Genomic DNA, 13,775 nt, shown 5'->3' on the forward strand with positions numbered 1-13,775 from the left:
ATGAGGATCATTCAGGTGCGGTTGTTCTTCCTACTCTTGTTGCAATGATTTGCCGCATGCAATTGTGATTATATGCTAATATGGGCAGACGCTAACCTATGCTGAAGTATGCACACTGCGATCGCATCAATTACGTATGGCGCCACATGATTGCAGGAACATCGGTAACATCATCGCACATCGGGTCGCCACGCAGGGTATGAGTACATCGGCTGAGCTGACATGCCTGCGTTTGCCTAACCACTCCCTGTTACCACTCAAAATGCTAACTTCCTGTCACTAAATGCAACTGAAACTTGCAGCGACCGCACTCGCAAATCGCACGCTGCGGGTGCGCAATGCAGCTCATACACATGTGTAGTGAGAAAACATAGATCGATATGCGTACAATGGGGGTAATTCAGACCTGGTCGTAGCAGCAAATTTGTTGGCAGTTGGGCAAAACCATGTGCACTGAAGGGGGGGGGCAGATATAACATGTGCAGAGAGAGTTAGATTTGGGTGGGTGATATTATATCTGTGCAGGGTAAATACTGGCTGCTTTATTTTTACACTGCAATTTAGATTTCAGTTTGAACACACCCCACCCAGTGACGTGCGGTGAGGTAAATGGCTTGGGAGGCACTGGCCAGTATCAGAGCCAGATGTACACACACATATATGAAACTGATAGAGGAGCATGTCAGGGAGGGCTGCACTAGGGGGGTCATTCTGAGTTGGATTGCTCGCTAGCTACTTTTAGCAGCCGTACAAACACATAGTCGCCGCCCATGGGGGAGTGTATTTTCGCTTTGCAAGAGTGCGAAGGCCTGTGCAGCCGAGTGGTTCCAAACACATTTTGTGCAGAACAAGACCAGCGGCGCCCCCACCCCCCTCATGTAAAATAGGGGCAGTGCGCGCCGTAGGCGCGTGACTAAAATATAGGGGCATGGCTTCATGGGGAAGGGGTGTGGCCACAAAATAAAACCAATTCATATAATGGTGCACAGTAGTCTCCATTTTTAAAATTACGCCGCAAAGTAGCGCCACTACACCAGGCAAAGCCCCCTTTTTACACATTACGGCAGACAGAGTCCACCTTTTTACACATTATGGTGGACAGATTCCCCTTTGTACACATTACAGCAGACAGCGTTCCCATTTTTAAACATTACGGCAGACAGCGTCCCTATTTTTACACATTGTGGCAGCCAGCGTCCCCTTTTTTACACATTGTGGCAGATAGAGTCCCCTTTTTTACACATCATGGCAGACAGCTCCCATTTTTCTACACATTGCGGCAGACAGCGTCCCCATTTTTACACATTGCGGCAGACAGCGTCCCCATTTTTACACATTGTTGCAGATAGAGTCCCCTTTTTTACACATAACGGCAGACAGCGTCCCCTTATTACACATTACGGCAGACAGCGTCCCCTTATTACACATTACGGCAGACAGTGTCCCCTTATTACACATTACGGAAGACAGAGTCCCCGTATTACACATTACGGCAGACAGCATCCCCTTCTTACACATTACGGAAGACAGAGTCCCCTTATTACACATTACGGCAGACAGCGTCCCCTTATTACATATTACGGCAGACAGCATCCCCTTATTACACATTACGGCAGACAGCGTCCCCATTTTTACACATTACGGCAGACAGCGTCCCCTTATTACACATCACGGCAGACAGCGTCCCCTTATTACACATTACGGCAGACAGCATCCCCTTCTTACACATTACGGAAGACAGAGTCCCCTTATTACACATTACGGCAGACAGCGTCCCCTTATTACATATTACGGCAGACAGCATCCCCTTATTACACATTACGGCAGACAGCGTCCCCATTTTTACACATTACGGCAGACAGCGTCCCCTTATTACACATCACGGCAGACAGCGTCCCCTTATTACACATTACGGCAGACAGCGTCCCCCTTTTTTACACATAATGGCAGACAGCGTCCCCTTATTACACATTACGGCAGACAGCGTCCCCTTATTACACATTACGGTAGACAGTGTCCCCTTTTTACACATTATGGCAGACAGCGTCCCCATTTTTACACATTGCGGCAGACAGCGTCCCTTTTTTACACATTGCGGCAGACAGCGTCCCCTTATTGCACATTACGGCAGACAGCGTCCCCATTTTTACACATTGCGACAGACAGCGTCCCCTTATTACACATTACGGCAGACAGCGTCCCCCTTTTTTACACATAACGGCAGACAGCGTCCCTTTATTACACATAACGGCAGACAGCGTCCCCTTATTACACATTACGGCAGACAGTGTCCCCTTTTTACACATAACGGCAGACAGCGTGCCCTTGTTAAACATAGCGGCAGACAGCGTCCCTTTTTTACACATTGCGGCAGACAGCGTCCCCTTATTACACATTACGGCAGACAGCGTCCCCTTATTACACATTGCGGCAGACAGCGTCTCATTTTTACACATTGCGGCAGACAGAGACCCCTTTTTACACATTGCGGCAGACAGAGACCCCTTTTTACACATTAAAAAAAAATCCTGAGATCATGTGCTGTTAGCAGAGATAACAACTTGATCTCAGGCACTGAAGCCTCGGCTGCTGAGGGAGATAAGAGAGAGATGCTTTGAGTAACCCCCCCTCCCCCCTCCGCCCTCCCCCCCCCCTCCCTCCGCCCTTCCCCTTCCCAGTTCACTGGATCAGTGTGAGACCAGGCAGTAGGGAGAGGAAGATCTTACCCTGGCCACGTTCCTGCAGCACAGTTGTGTACACCTCTCCAGCCCAAGCCAGTGGGAGTGCTGGTGAATAGTACCAGTCAGGGGAGGAAGCTGTTACACTGCATCATGGGGGGAAGGGGCGTTCCTTGAGCCCCTCTCACACCACGCATGTCAAAGCTGCCTCTTCTGGCATTGTTTTCAATGCAGAGTTAAAGCCTGATGTGCGGCTCCGCCCCCAGCTCCACGAGTTTCTGGTTACCAAAGGGAGGCAGAGCTATTGATGCCTCTCCTCTGTCCCTGTGAACGAGCAGTGAGTGCAGCAACTTCATACTGTAATGGAAACAGCTGATGTTTACACTGATCTGTATTATAACACAGATCAGTGGAAAAATCAGCTGTTTTCATTGCAGTTTGACAGGTGAGGCTCTGCCTCCCCTGACTGCACGTCCCTGACCCCACCCAAATCTAACTCTCTCTGCACATGTTATATCTGCCCCCCCTGCAGTGCACATGGTTTTGCCCAACTGCTAACAAATTTGCTGCTGCGATCAACTCTGAAGTAGGCCCAATAGCCGCTTTGCATCTGCACCTGAATGACTCCCAATAACTGTTTATATTTGGCACCTAAGAGGAAACTGGTTTTGCCCAACTGCTAAAAAATTTCCTGCTGCGATCAACTTGGAATTACCTCCACTGTGCCCCATCCAACTTCATCTTTTTCCAGACTGTTATATGCAGAGTGCTGGTTTCAGGCAGAGTATCTCTCAGCTACAGGATTTCCTGTTACATCTTAAAGACCCAGCACCTAATGGTCTCCTATGTTCAACAATACTGCTCTCTCACCCTCCGCTACCTGCAGTACACCAGGTGTTGCTTTTAGGCAATTGGTTCACAAACGCCATCCTCAAGGCATCCCTACTGTCCAGGTTTTAAGGCTATTCATGCCTAGGCACAGGTGACTTAATTAGCACCTCAGTCAGTTTGATTATACCATCAGTGCACAAGCAGGGATATCCCAAAAACCTGGATTGTTGGGGTGCCTAGAGGACCGCGTTTGGGAACCACTGTTTTAGGCTGCGTGCTATAGGAGCAGACATGCAGCCCTGCTGCGGATTTAAATTGGTGGTCACATGTCCACTGACATCACTAGCCCATCAGATCTGCCAGCCTGTATAATGCTATAATGATCTGTGCCAAACAATTAGACTCTAATGGGCCCTACACACTGGTAGATATTTAAGAACGATATAGACGATATTGTAAAAAAAAATGAACGATGTATCGCTCATATCGTTCAGTGCGGAGGCATCGACGATGAACGATGCGTGTCCCCGCAATCATTCGCGTTGGTCTATCATCATTTATCAATGCAAGACAATTTGGATGATATTGATGTTTGCAATGTCAAATCGTTCATACAAATCATTCAGTGTGTATTCAAAAAATCGTTACTGAAAAATCATTCATTGTTCATATCGTTCAAATCGCACAGTGTGTATGGCCCATTAGTTATGCTCCAGCTTTCCTAAATTTCTTCAATTTAATCCTCCGGTATTTTGACTTCAGACTGTTCCTGGCAATTTTTCCTACTTTGAGTCTGTTCTGCTTGCTGTGGTATGTATAGGCTTGTCCGCACTGCGCTAGTGTAACACCAATCCTTCCTTGCACTTAAATGTAATAGCCTGTTACTTGTGGCAAATGCATAGCATTAGCAATTTACTGTATGTGGTGGCATTGGGAATGTGCTCCTCATTCATGTGATTAACATCTACCAAAACTCAGCTCCAGATGAAAAGCTGCATCAGGTGACTGCTGCTCCTGATTTGTCCTGCTGCTCCTGATTTGTCTTGCTGCTCCTGATTTGTTCTGCTGCTCCTGATTGTTCTGCTGCTCCTGATTTGTCCTGCTGCTCCTGATTTGTCCTGCTGCTCCTGATTTGTTCTGCTGCTCCTGATTTGTCCTGCTGCTCCTGATTTGTTCTGCTGCTCCTGATTTGTCTTGCTGCTCCTGATTTGTCCTCCCATTCACACCCCATGTCAACATCCAGTGCCGAACAAAACAGTTTTGCCAGTTCTGTATTACCATGAATATTCCATGCATGGGTCTCTAGCTAGGGTAATTAGCAGGTTAGTAAAATACAGAAGTTTGGCGGTAGTGAAGGCTGAAGGTACTTCTTACGGAATGGCAATTCCCTTGTTGTTTACCCATGAACACATGCAACATTTTTTCTCTGACGTCCTAAGTGGATGCTGGGGACTCCGTCAGGACCATGGGGATTAGCGGCTCCGCAGGAGACAGGGCACAAAACTAAAGCTTTAGGATCAGGTGGTGTGTACTGGCTCCTCCCCCTATGACCCTCCTCCAAGCCTCAGTTAGGTTTTTGTGCCCGTCCGAGCAGGGTGCAATCTAGGTGGCTCTCTTAAGGAGCTGCTTAGAAAAAGTTTTTAGGTTTCTTATTTTCAGTGAGTCCTGCTGGCAACAGGCTCACTGCATCGAGGGACTTAGGGGAGAGAAGTTCAACTCACCTGCGTGCAGGATGGATTGGCTTCTTAGGCTACTGGACACCATTAGCTCCAGAGGGAGTCGGAACACAGGTCTCACCCTGGGGTTCGTCCCGGAGCCGCGCCGCCGACCCCCCTTGCAGATGCTGAAGATTGAAGGTCCAGAAACCGGCGGCAGAAGGCTTTTCAGTCTTCATGAAGGTAGCGCACCGCACTGCAGCTGTGCGCCATTGTTGTCACACACTTCACACCAACGGTCACGGAGGGTGCAGGGCGTTGCTGGGGGCGCCCTGGGCAGCAATGTATAATACCTTATTCTGGCTAAAAATACATCACATATAGCCCCTGGAGGCTATATGGATGTATTTAACCCCTGCCAGGTCTCAGAAAAACGGGAGAAGAAGCCCGCCGAAAAGGGGGCGGGGCCTATTCTCCTCAGCACACAGCGCCATTTTCCCTCACAGAAAGGCTGGTGGGAAGGCTCCCAGGCTCTCCCCTGCACTGCACTACAGAAACAGGGTTAAAACAGAGAGGGGGGGCACTTATTTGGCGATATGTATATATATATTAAAATGCTATAAGGGAAAAACACTTATATAAAGGTTGTCCCTGTATAATATAGCGTTTTTGGTGTGTGCTGGCAAACTCTCCCTCTGTCTCCCCAAAGGGCTAGTGGGGTCCTGTCCTCTATCAGAGCATTCCCTGTGTGTGTGCTGTGTGTCGGTACTTGTGTGTCGACATGTATGAGGACGATGTTGCTGAGGAGGCGGAGCAATTGCCTGTAATGGTGATGTCACTCTCTAGGGAGTCGACACCGGAATGGATGGCTTATTTAAGGAATTACGTGATAATGTCAACACGCTGCAAGGTCGGTTGACGACATGAGACGGCCGGCAAACCAATTAGTACCTGTCCAGGCGTCTCAAACACCGTCAGGGGCGTTAAAACGTCCTTTTACCTCAGTCGGTCGACACAGACACGGACACTGACTCCAGTGTCGACGGTGAAGAAACAAACGTATTTTCCTTTAGGGCCACACGTTACTTGTTAAGGGCAATGAAGGAGATGTTACATATTTCTGATACTACAAGTACCACAAAAAAGGGTATTATGTGGAGTGTGAAAAAACTACATGTGGTTTTTCCTGAATCAGATAAATTAAATGAAGTGTGTGATGATGCGTGGGTTTCCCCCGATAGAAAATTATTGGCGGTATACCCTTTCCCGCCAGAAGTTATGGCGCGTTGGGAAACACACCTTAGGGTGGATAAGGCGCTCACACGCTTATAAAAACAAGTGGCGTTACCGTCTCCAGATACGGACGCCCTCAAGGAGCCAACTGATAGGAGGTTGAAAAATATCCTAAAAAGTATATACACACATACTGGTGTTATACTGCGACCAGCGATCGCCTCAGCCTGGATGGGCAGCGCTGGGGTGGCTTGGTCGGATTCCCTGACTGGAAATATTGATACCCTTGACAGGGACAGTATTTTATTGACTATAGAGCATTTAAAAGATGCATTTCTATATATGCGAAACTCTGGCATCAAGAGTAAGTGCGATGTCCATATCTGCCAGACGATGTTTATGGACACGACAGTGGTCAGGTGATGCAGATTCCAAACGGCACATGGAAGTATTGCCGTATAAAGGGGAGGAGTTATTTGGGGTCGGTCCATCGGACCTGGTGGCCACGGCAACAGCTAGAAAATCCACCTTTTTTACCCCAAGTCACATCTCAGCAGAAAAAGACATAGTCTTTTCAGCCTCAGTCCTTTCGTCCCCATAATATCTGCCCAGGGATAGAGGTAAGGGAAGAAGACTGTAGCAGGCAGCCCATTCCCAGGAACAGAAGCCTTCCACCGCTTCTGCCAAGTCCTCAGCATGACGCTGGGGCCGTACAAACAGGTGCGGTGGGGGGTCGTCTCAAGAGTTTCAGCACGCAGTGGGCTCACTCGCAAGTGGACCCCTGGATCCTACAAGTAGTATCCCAGGGGTACAGATTGGAAATTCGAGACGTCTCCCCCTCGCAGGTTCCTGAAGTTTGCTTTACCAACGTCTACCTCCGACAGGGAGGCAGTATTGGAAACAATTCACAAGCTGTATTCCCAGCAGGTGATAATCAAAGTACCCCTCCTACAACAAGTAAAGGGGTATTATTCCACACTATATTGTGGTACTGAAGCCAGACGGCTCGGTGAGACCTATTCTAAATGGAGTCACTCAGAGCAGTGATAGCGAACCAGGAAGAAGGGGACTATATGGTGTCCCTGGACATCAAGGATGCTTACCTCCATGTCCAAATTTGCCCTTCTCACAAAGGGTACCTCAGGTTCGTGGTACAAAACTGTCACTATCAGTTTCAGACGCTGCCGTTTGGATTGTCCACGGCACCCCGGGTCTTTACCAAGGTAATGGCCGAAATGATGATTCTTCTTCAAAGAAAAGGCGTCTTAATTATCCCTTACTTGGACGATCTCCTGATAAGGGCAAGGTCCAGAGAACAGTTGGAGAACTGAGTAGCACTATCTCAAGTAGTTCTACGACAGCACGGGTGAATTCTAAATATTCCAAAATCGCAGCTGTCTCCGACGACACGTCTGCTGTCCCTAGGGATGATTCTGGACACAGTCCAAAAAAAAAAAAAAAAAAAAAAAGGTGTTTCTCCCGGAGGAGAAAGCCAGGGAGTTATCCGAGCTAGTCAGGAACCTCCAAAAACCAGGAAAAGTGTCAGTGCATCATTGCACAAGGGTCCTGGGAAAAATGGTGGCTTCTTACGAAGCGATTCCATTCGGCAGATTTCACGCAAGAACCTTTCAGTGGGATCTGCTGGACAAATGGTCCGGATCGCATCTTCAGATGCATCAGCGGATAACCCTGTCTCCAAGGACAAGGGTGTCTCTTCTGTGGTGGCTGCAGAGTGCTCATCTACTAAAGTGCCACAGTTATGCATTCAGGACTGGGTCCTGGTGACCACGGATTCCAGCTTGAAAGGCTGGGGAGCAGTCACACAGGGAAAAAATTTCCAGGGAGTGTGATCAAGTCTGGGGACTTCTCTCCGCATAAATATACTGGAGCTAAGAGCAATTTACAATGCTCTAAGCTTAGCAAGACCTCTGCTTCAAGGTCAGCCGGTATTGATCCAGTGGGACAACATCACGGCAGTCGCCCACGTAAACAGACAGGGCGGCACAAGAAGCAGGAGGACAATGGCAGAAACTGCAAGGATTCTTCGCTGGGCGGAAAATCATGTGATAGCACTGTCAGCAGTTTTCATTCCGGGAGTGGACAACTGGGAAGCAGACTTCCTCAGCACGACCTCCACCCGGGAGAGTGGGGACTTCATCGAGAAGTTGTTTCCACATGATTGTGCACCGTTGGGAAAGACCAAAGGTGGACATGATGGCGTCCCGCCTGAACAAAAAACTGGACAGGTATTGCGCCAGGTCAAGAGACCCTCAGGAAATAGCTGTGGACGTTCTGGTAACACCATGGGTGTACCAGTCGGTGTATGTGTTCCCTCCTCTGCTTCTCATACCAAAGGTACTGAGAATTATAAGACGTAGAGGAGTAAGAACTATACTCGTGGCTCCGGATGGGCCAAGAAGGACTTGGTACCCGGAACTTCATGAGATGCTCACGGAGGACTCAGGGCCTCTGCCGATAAGAAGGGACTTGCTTCAGCAAGTACCATGTCTGTTCCAAGACTTACCGCGGGTGCGTTTGACGGCATGGCGGTTGAACGCCGGATCCTAAGGGGAAAAAGGCATTCCGGAAGAGGTCATTCCTACCCTGGTCAAAGCCAGGAAGGAGGTGACCGCACAACATTATCACCACATGTGGCGAAAATATGTTGCGTGGTGTGAGGCCAGGAAGGCCCCACTAAGAAATTTCAACTCGGTTGATTCCTGCATTTCCTGAAAACAGGAGTGTCTATGGGCCTCAAATTGGGGTCCATTAAGGTTCAAATTTCGGCCCTGTCGATTTTCTTCCAGAAAGAATTGGCTTCAGTTCCTGAAGTCCAGAAATTTGACAAGGGAGTACTGCATATACAACCCCCTTTTGTGCCTCCAGTGGCACTGTGGGATCTCAACGTAGTCCTGGGATTCCTAAAATCACGTTGGTTTAAACCGCTCAAATCTATGGATTTGAAATATCTCACATGGAAAGTGACCATGATGTTGGCCCTGGCCTCGGCCAGGCGAGTGTCAGAATTGGCGGCTTTGTCTCACAAAAGCCCATATCTGATTGTCCATTCGGACAGGGCAGAGCTGCGGACTCGTCCCCAGTTTCTCCCTAAGGTGGTGTCAGCGTTTCATCTGAACCAGCTTATTGTGGTACCTGCGGCTACTAGAGACTTGGAGGACTCCAAGTTGCTAGATGTTGTCAGGGCCCTGAAAATATAGATTTCCAGGACGGCTGGAGTCAGGAAAACTGACTTGCTGTTATCCTGTATGCACCCAAAAAACTGGGTGCTCTTGCTTCTAAGCAGACGATTGCTAGTTGAATGTGTAGTACAATTCAGCTTGCACATTCTGTGGCAGGACTGCCACAGCCAAAATATATAAATGCCCATTCCACAAGGAAGGTGGGCTCATCTTGGGCGACTGCCCGAGGGGTCTCGGCTTTACAACTTTGCCGAGCTGCTACTTGGTCAGGGGCACACCCTGGCTGAGGAGGACCTGGAGTTCTCTCACTCGGTGCTGCAGAGTCATCCGCACTCTCCCGCCCGTTTGGGAGCTTTGGTATAATCCCCATGGTCCTGACGGAGTCCCCAGCATCCACTTAGGACGTCAGAGAAAATAAGATTTTACTTACCGATAAATCTATTTCTCGTAGTCCGTAGTGGATGCTGGGCGCCCATCCCAAGTGCGGATTGTCTGCAATACTTGTACATAGTTATTGTTACAAAAAAATCGGGTTGTTATTGTTGTGAGCCGTCTGTTCAGAGGCTCCTACGTTTGTCATACTGTTAACTGGGTTTAGATCACAAGTTATACGGTGTGATTGGTGTGGCTGGTATGAGTCTTACCCGGGATTCAATATCCTTCCTTATTGTGTACGCTCGTCCGGGCACAGTATCCTAACTGAGGCTTGGAGGAGGGTCATAGGGGGAGGAGCCAGTACACACCACCTGATCCTAAAGCTTTAGTTTTGTGCCCTGTCTCCTGCGGAGCCGCTAATCCCCATGGTCCTGACGGAGTCCCCAGCATCCACTACGGACTACGAGAAATAGATTTATCGGTAAGTAAAATCTTATTTTCATTGCTAACCCATTTGTCATGCAAATGAATATCCCCATCCCCATCGTCTGACACACAGCCTGCGAATGCCGCTACGGGAGGAATAGCCTGCGAGACTCATGAAGTGCGAGACTTTGTGCAAGCTCTCCTGTTTTTTTAAAGCAGCAATCCTTTACACATCAAAACCAACCTCTTCGTATATTTATATGGGGTGGCACTTGATATACCGGCTGCTGGGATCACGGCGTTCAGCATTCCCGACTGCCGGTATAGCGAAGACTATTCTCCCTCTTGGGGTGTCCACGTCACGCCTGGAAGGAGAATAAATAGCATGGCACGCACAGCGCGCCACCAAGCCCGCAAGGGGCTCTTTTGCGCTCACCACGCTGCCGGCATTCCGGCGGTCGGAATCCCGGCACTTGGATGCTGGGCACCGGCGACTCATACTACACCCTTTATATGTATATATAGAAAAAGTATTTGCAGAAGCTCCCTTTTGTGTGCTAGAAGCCTGTGACGTAAAAAAGATATCTTTGATATTCTTTATTTAAACTGTCAGTTTTCAAAGGGTGCTATCCTAGTGCCTTTTAAAGGAAAGCATGTGTGAAAAACATCATCAGGGGGACCCAAGATAGAGGCCGGCGCCTGTAGGTTTATGCACCGTTAAAATGGGCCTTGCTCTTGAATCTGATGGCTCAGTAAGTCTCCAGTTATTGCCCAGGGGCCTTCTGAGTGTGTTCACACTTCCATAACACGAAAAATGGCTGACTCATCGTGTCTGGAAATGTGATACAGTGCTGTAAATATACTGCATGGAAAACACATATTTCTGTTAGGGCTAGGGTGAGATTTATTCACTGTTGAAAAATAATCAGTGCTTTCAAAACAGGAGAAGCATTATTTTGGGGGATTTGACTTATTTGAAATGAGTTTCCCATCTCCAGGCAATTTTACTTAATGGATTATCCATACCTTCATCCAACTTTTAAACAATGATTTATGTTTCTTATTTGTGTCCATATGGTTAAAAAATATGTGCTTTTATGGTTCATAATATTCTTAAGAAATGTTATCTCTGTCAGTCTGAGAGCAGCTGCAGTGTTTTTCTGATGTTTAACAGCCAATTTCAGGCAGAAGTCCCATTTCAAGACTTAAAGGCTATTCCACTAAGTTTTAGTACCCATAATAATTATTTAATTCAGGGTTGCTTATTTTCATTGCCTCTGTATGCAGCACAGTGCAGTTTTTACTATGGGTTTTTCTAATGGGCATTGTTGACAGCTGTTCCACACAGTAGTTTTGTGTCATATCCAAGGGCAACAAACATAAACAAAACTCTCAGTTTGTTTTAAAGACTGTGCAGTGGGTGACTCAGGCCCTCGTTCTGGATGGATCGCACAAGTGTTCCCCTGCGCAGTTTCCCAACGCATCTACAGAGCGGGTCCTGCTCCTGGCTTGCAATTTAACAATAGCATCTGCCTGATTGACAAACAGAAGCATTCACGGAGCGGGTAGGGGTGTACATAGCTAGGATTTCCGGAAACGGGGGAACCCCCGTTTTCTGGGAGTGATGAGGCCAAAGTCTGCGTCTCAGATGCAGATGTTTTGTCCTTGCAAGGCCCTTTGTGATGGCCAGCTTCAGTAAGCTGAGGCTTACTCAGCTGGCAGTCTGCGAGGCAATGGTTGCGATGTTTATCCCAGGATGCGACGCGGTTACAGTGCTGGGATCGCAAATGCAGCAAGGAGGTGTTTAACACCTCCTACTGCATTTGCATTATTAATTATGGATCACATTTGCAAAGCTGCTTGCGAGCAGCTTTACAAATGCAATCCATGCTGAATGAGAACCACAAACATGACTTTGTCAAAGTAAAATTAATTTCATAGGGTCTGCCATGCGCACTGGCCATAGTGCGCGTACGCGACCCTTCACCATGCGATCGCATCCCGGAAGGATGCAATCGCATGGTGATCGATAAGCGTCCAGGGCGGCGATGGAGCGTTGAATGGGCGTGGCGGCGATCGGAAAACACAGGCATGTCATGACCATTTTTTGGGCCGGCCTATGACGTTGACTGCGTTTCTGCGTGTGGAAACATGGAGGCAGACCCCTGCCTATGCAGAAGCAAGATCTGCATCCATCTCTGAATAACCCCCCATATTTCCGGATGTTATTCACAGCCAATGTCAGCTAAAATTTGAGTCTGATTTTTCAACAGGCAATTTCAGGCAGAAGTCCTGTTTTAAGTATCAAGAACTACGCCAGAAAATTAAACTATCCAGCACTATGGGGGGAATTCAATTGTTTTTGAGCACCCGTAAGCAATGGGAACCCAATGGGCGATATTCAGTTGTTTTGCCATTGAGCATGAGTGCCCCGGGTACCCATTATTTAACCTTACACCTTCCCGAGGGTGTGTGGTAAAATAATATTTAAGCTTTATATCTACCAGTAAGAGTTATTTTTGGGATGTAGTTGGGATCCCTGCGTTGGGATTCCAGCAGTCAGAATACTGGGGCCAGAATCCCGAAGGCTGGTATTCTGACCGCCGGCATCCTAGACACTGAGCAATGTCATCACCTGTACAACAATTAAATACAATTATTCTGAATGAAGGAGAAGCACCAGCCACAGCCTGAGGTGCTGCAACCTCTCACCTCGCTACACTTCCCATGCTGCCCAGTAATATGGGTCACTTTCCAGGTCAGGTAGAGATGTCTCTGGTTGCACCACCAAGGTGAAGGCCACTACATAATTAAAGGCTAACGCTGCTCCACACCTCTATAGGGGGAATTCAAGTGTGGCCGGTGGCCACTAGATGGCGCCCAACAGAGTAATTCAAGTGTTGCTTCATTCGGGTGCGCACAGCCACCGGCACTGACATTACTGTTATGTTGTTCCGTCATTGTGACGGGTTAGTAACTAGTTAAAGTATAAAGTGAAAAATACATAGAGTAGTTCTGCTATATGCAGGGTCTGTCTGGAAAGTAATGAGACTGATTTGTTCATGCCCTGCAGAACAGGTGCATGGTGGCGCTGTAGGGCGGGGTGGGTGGAGGGGTGTCTCAGCTACACATTCCTGGCAGTGGCAGTTGCCTGTGTGTCTTTGAACTGTACGGATCAAGCTGTAAACAAAGTTTCCTTTTTTACCTAGGTCGAGGTTCGAGATGGAGCGTACCATCGAGCAACGATATGCGATCAAATTTTATGTTGAACTCGGGAAATCGTGTACCGAGACGCTTGCCATGCTTCAAAAGGCCTTCGGAGAGGAATCCTTGTCCAAGGCGCAAGTTTACCGCAGGTTTAAATTCTTCGAGGAGGG

Source organism: Pseudophryne corroboree, chromosome 11 (assembly GCF_028390025.1).
Source record: "Pseudophryne corroboree isolate aPseCor3 chromosome 11, aPseCor3.hap2, whole genome shotgun sequence".
In the NCBI taxonomy this organism is placed as follows: Eukaryota; Metazoa; Chordata; class Amphibia; order Anura; family Myobatrachidae; genus Pseudophryne; species Pseudophryne corroboree.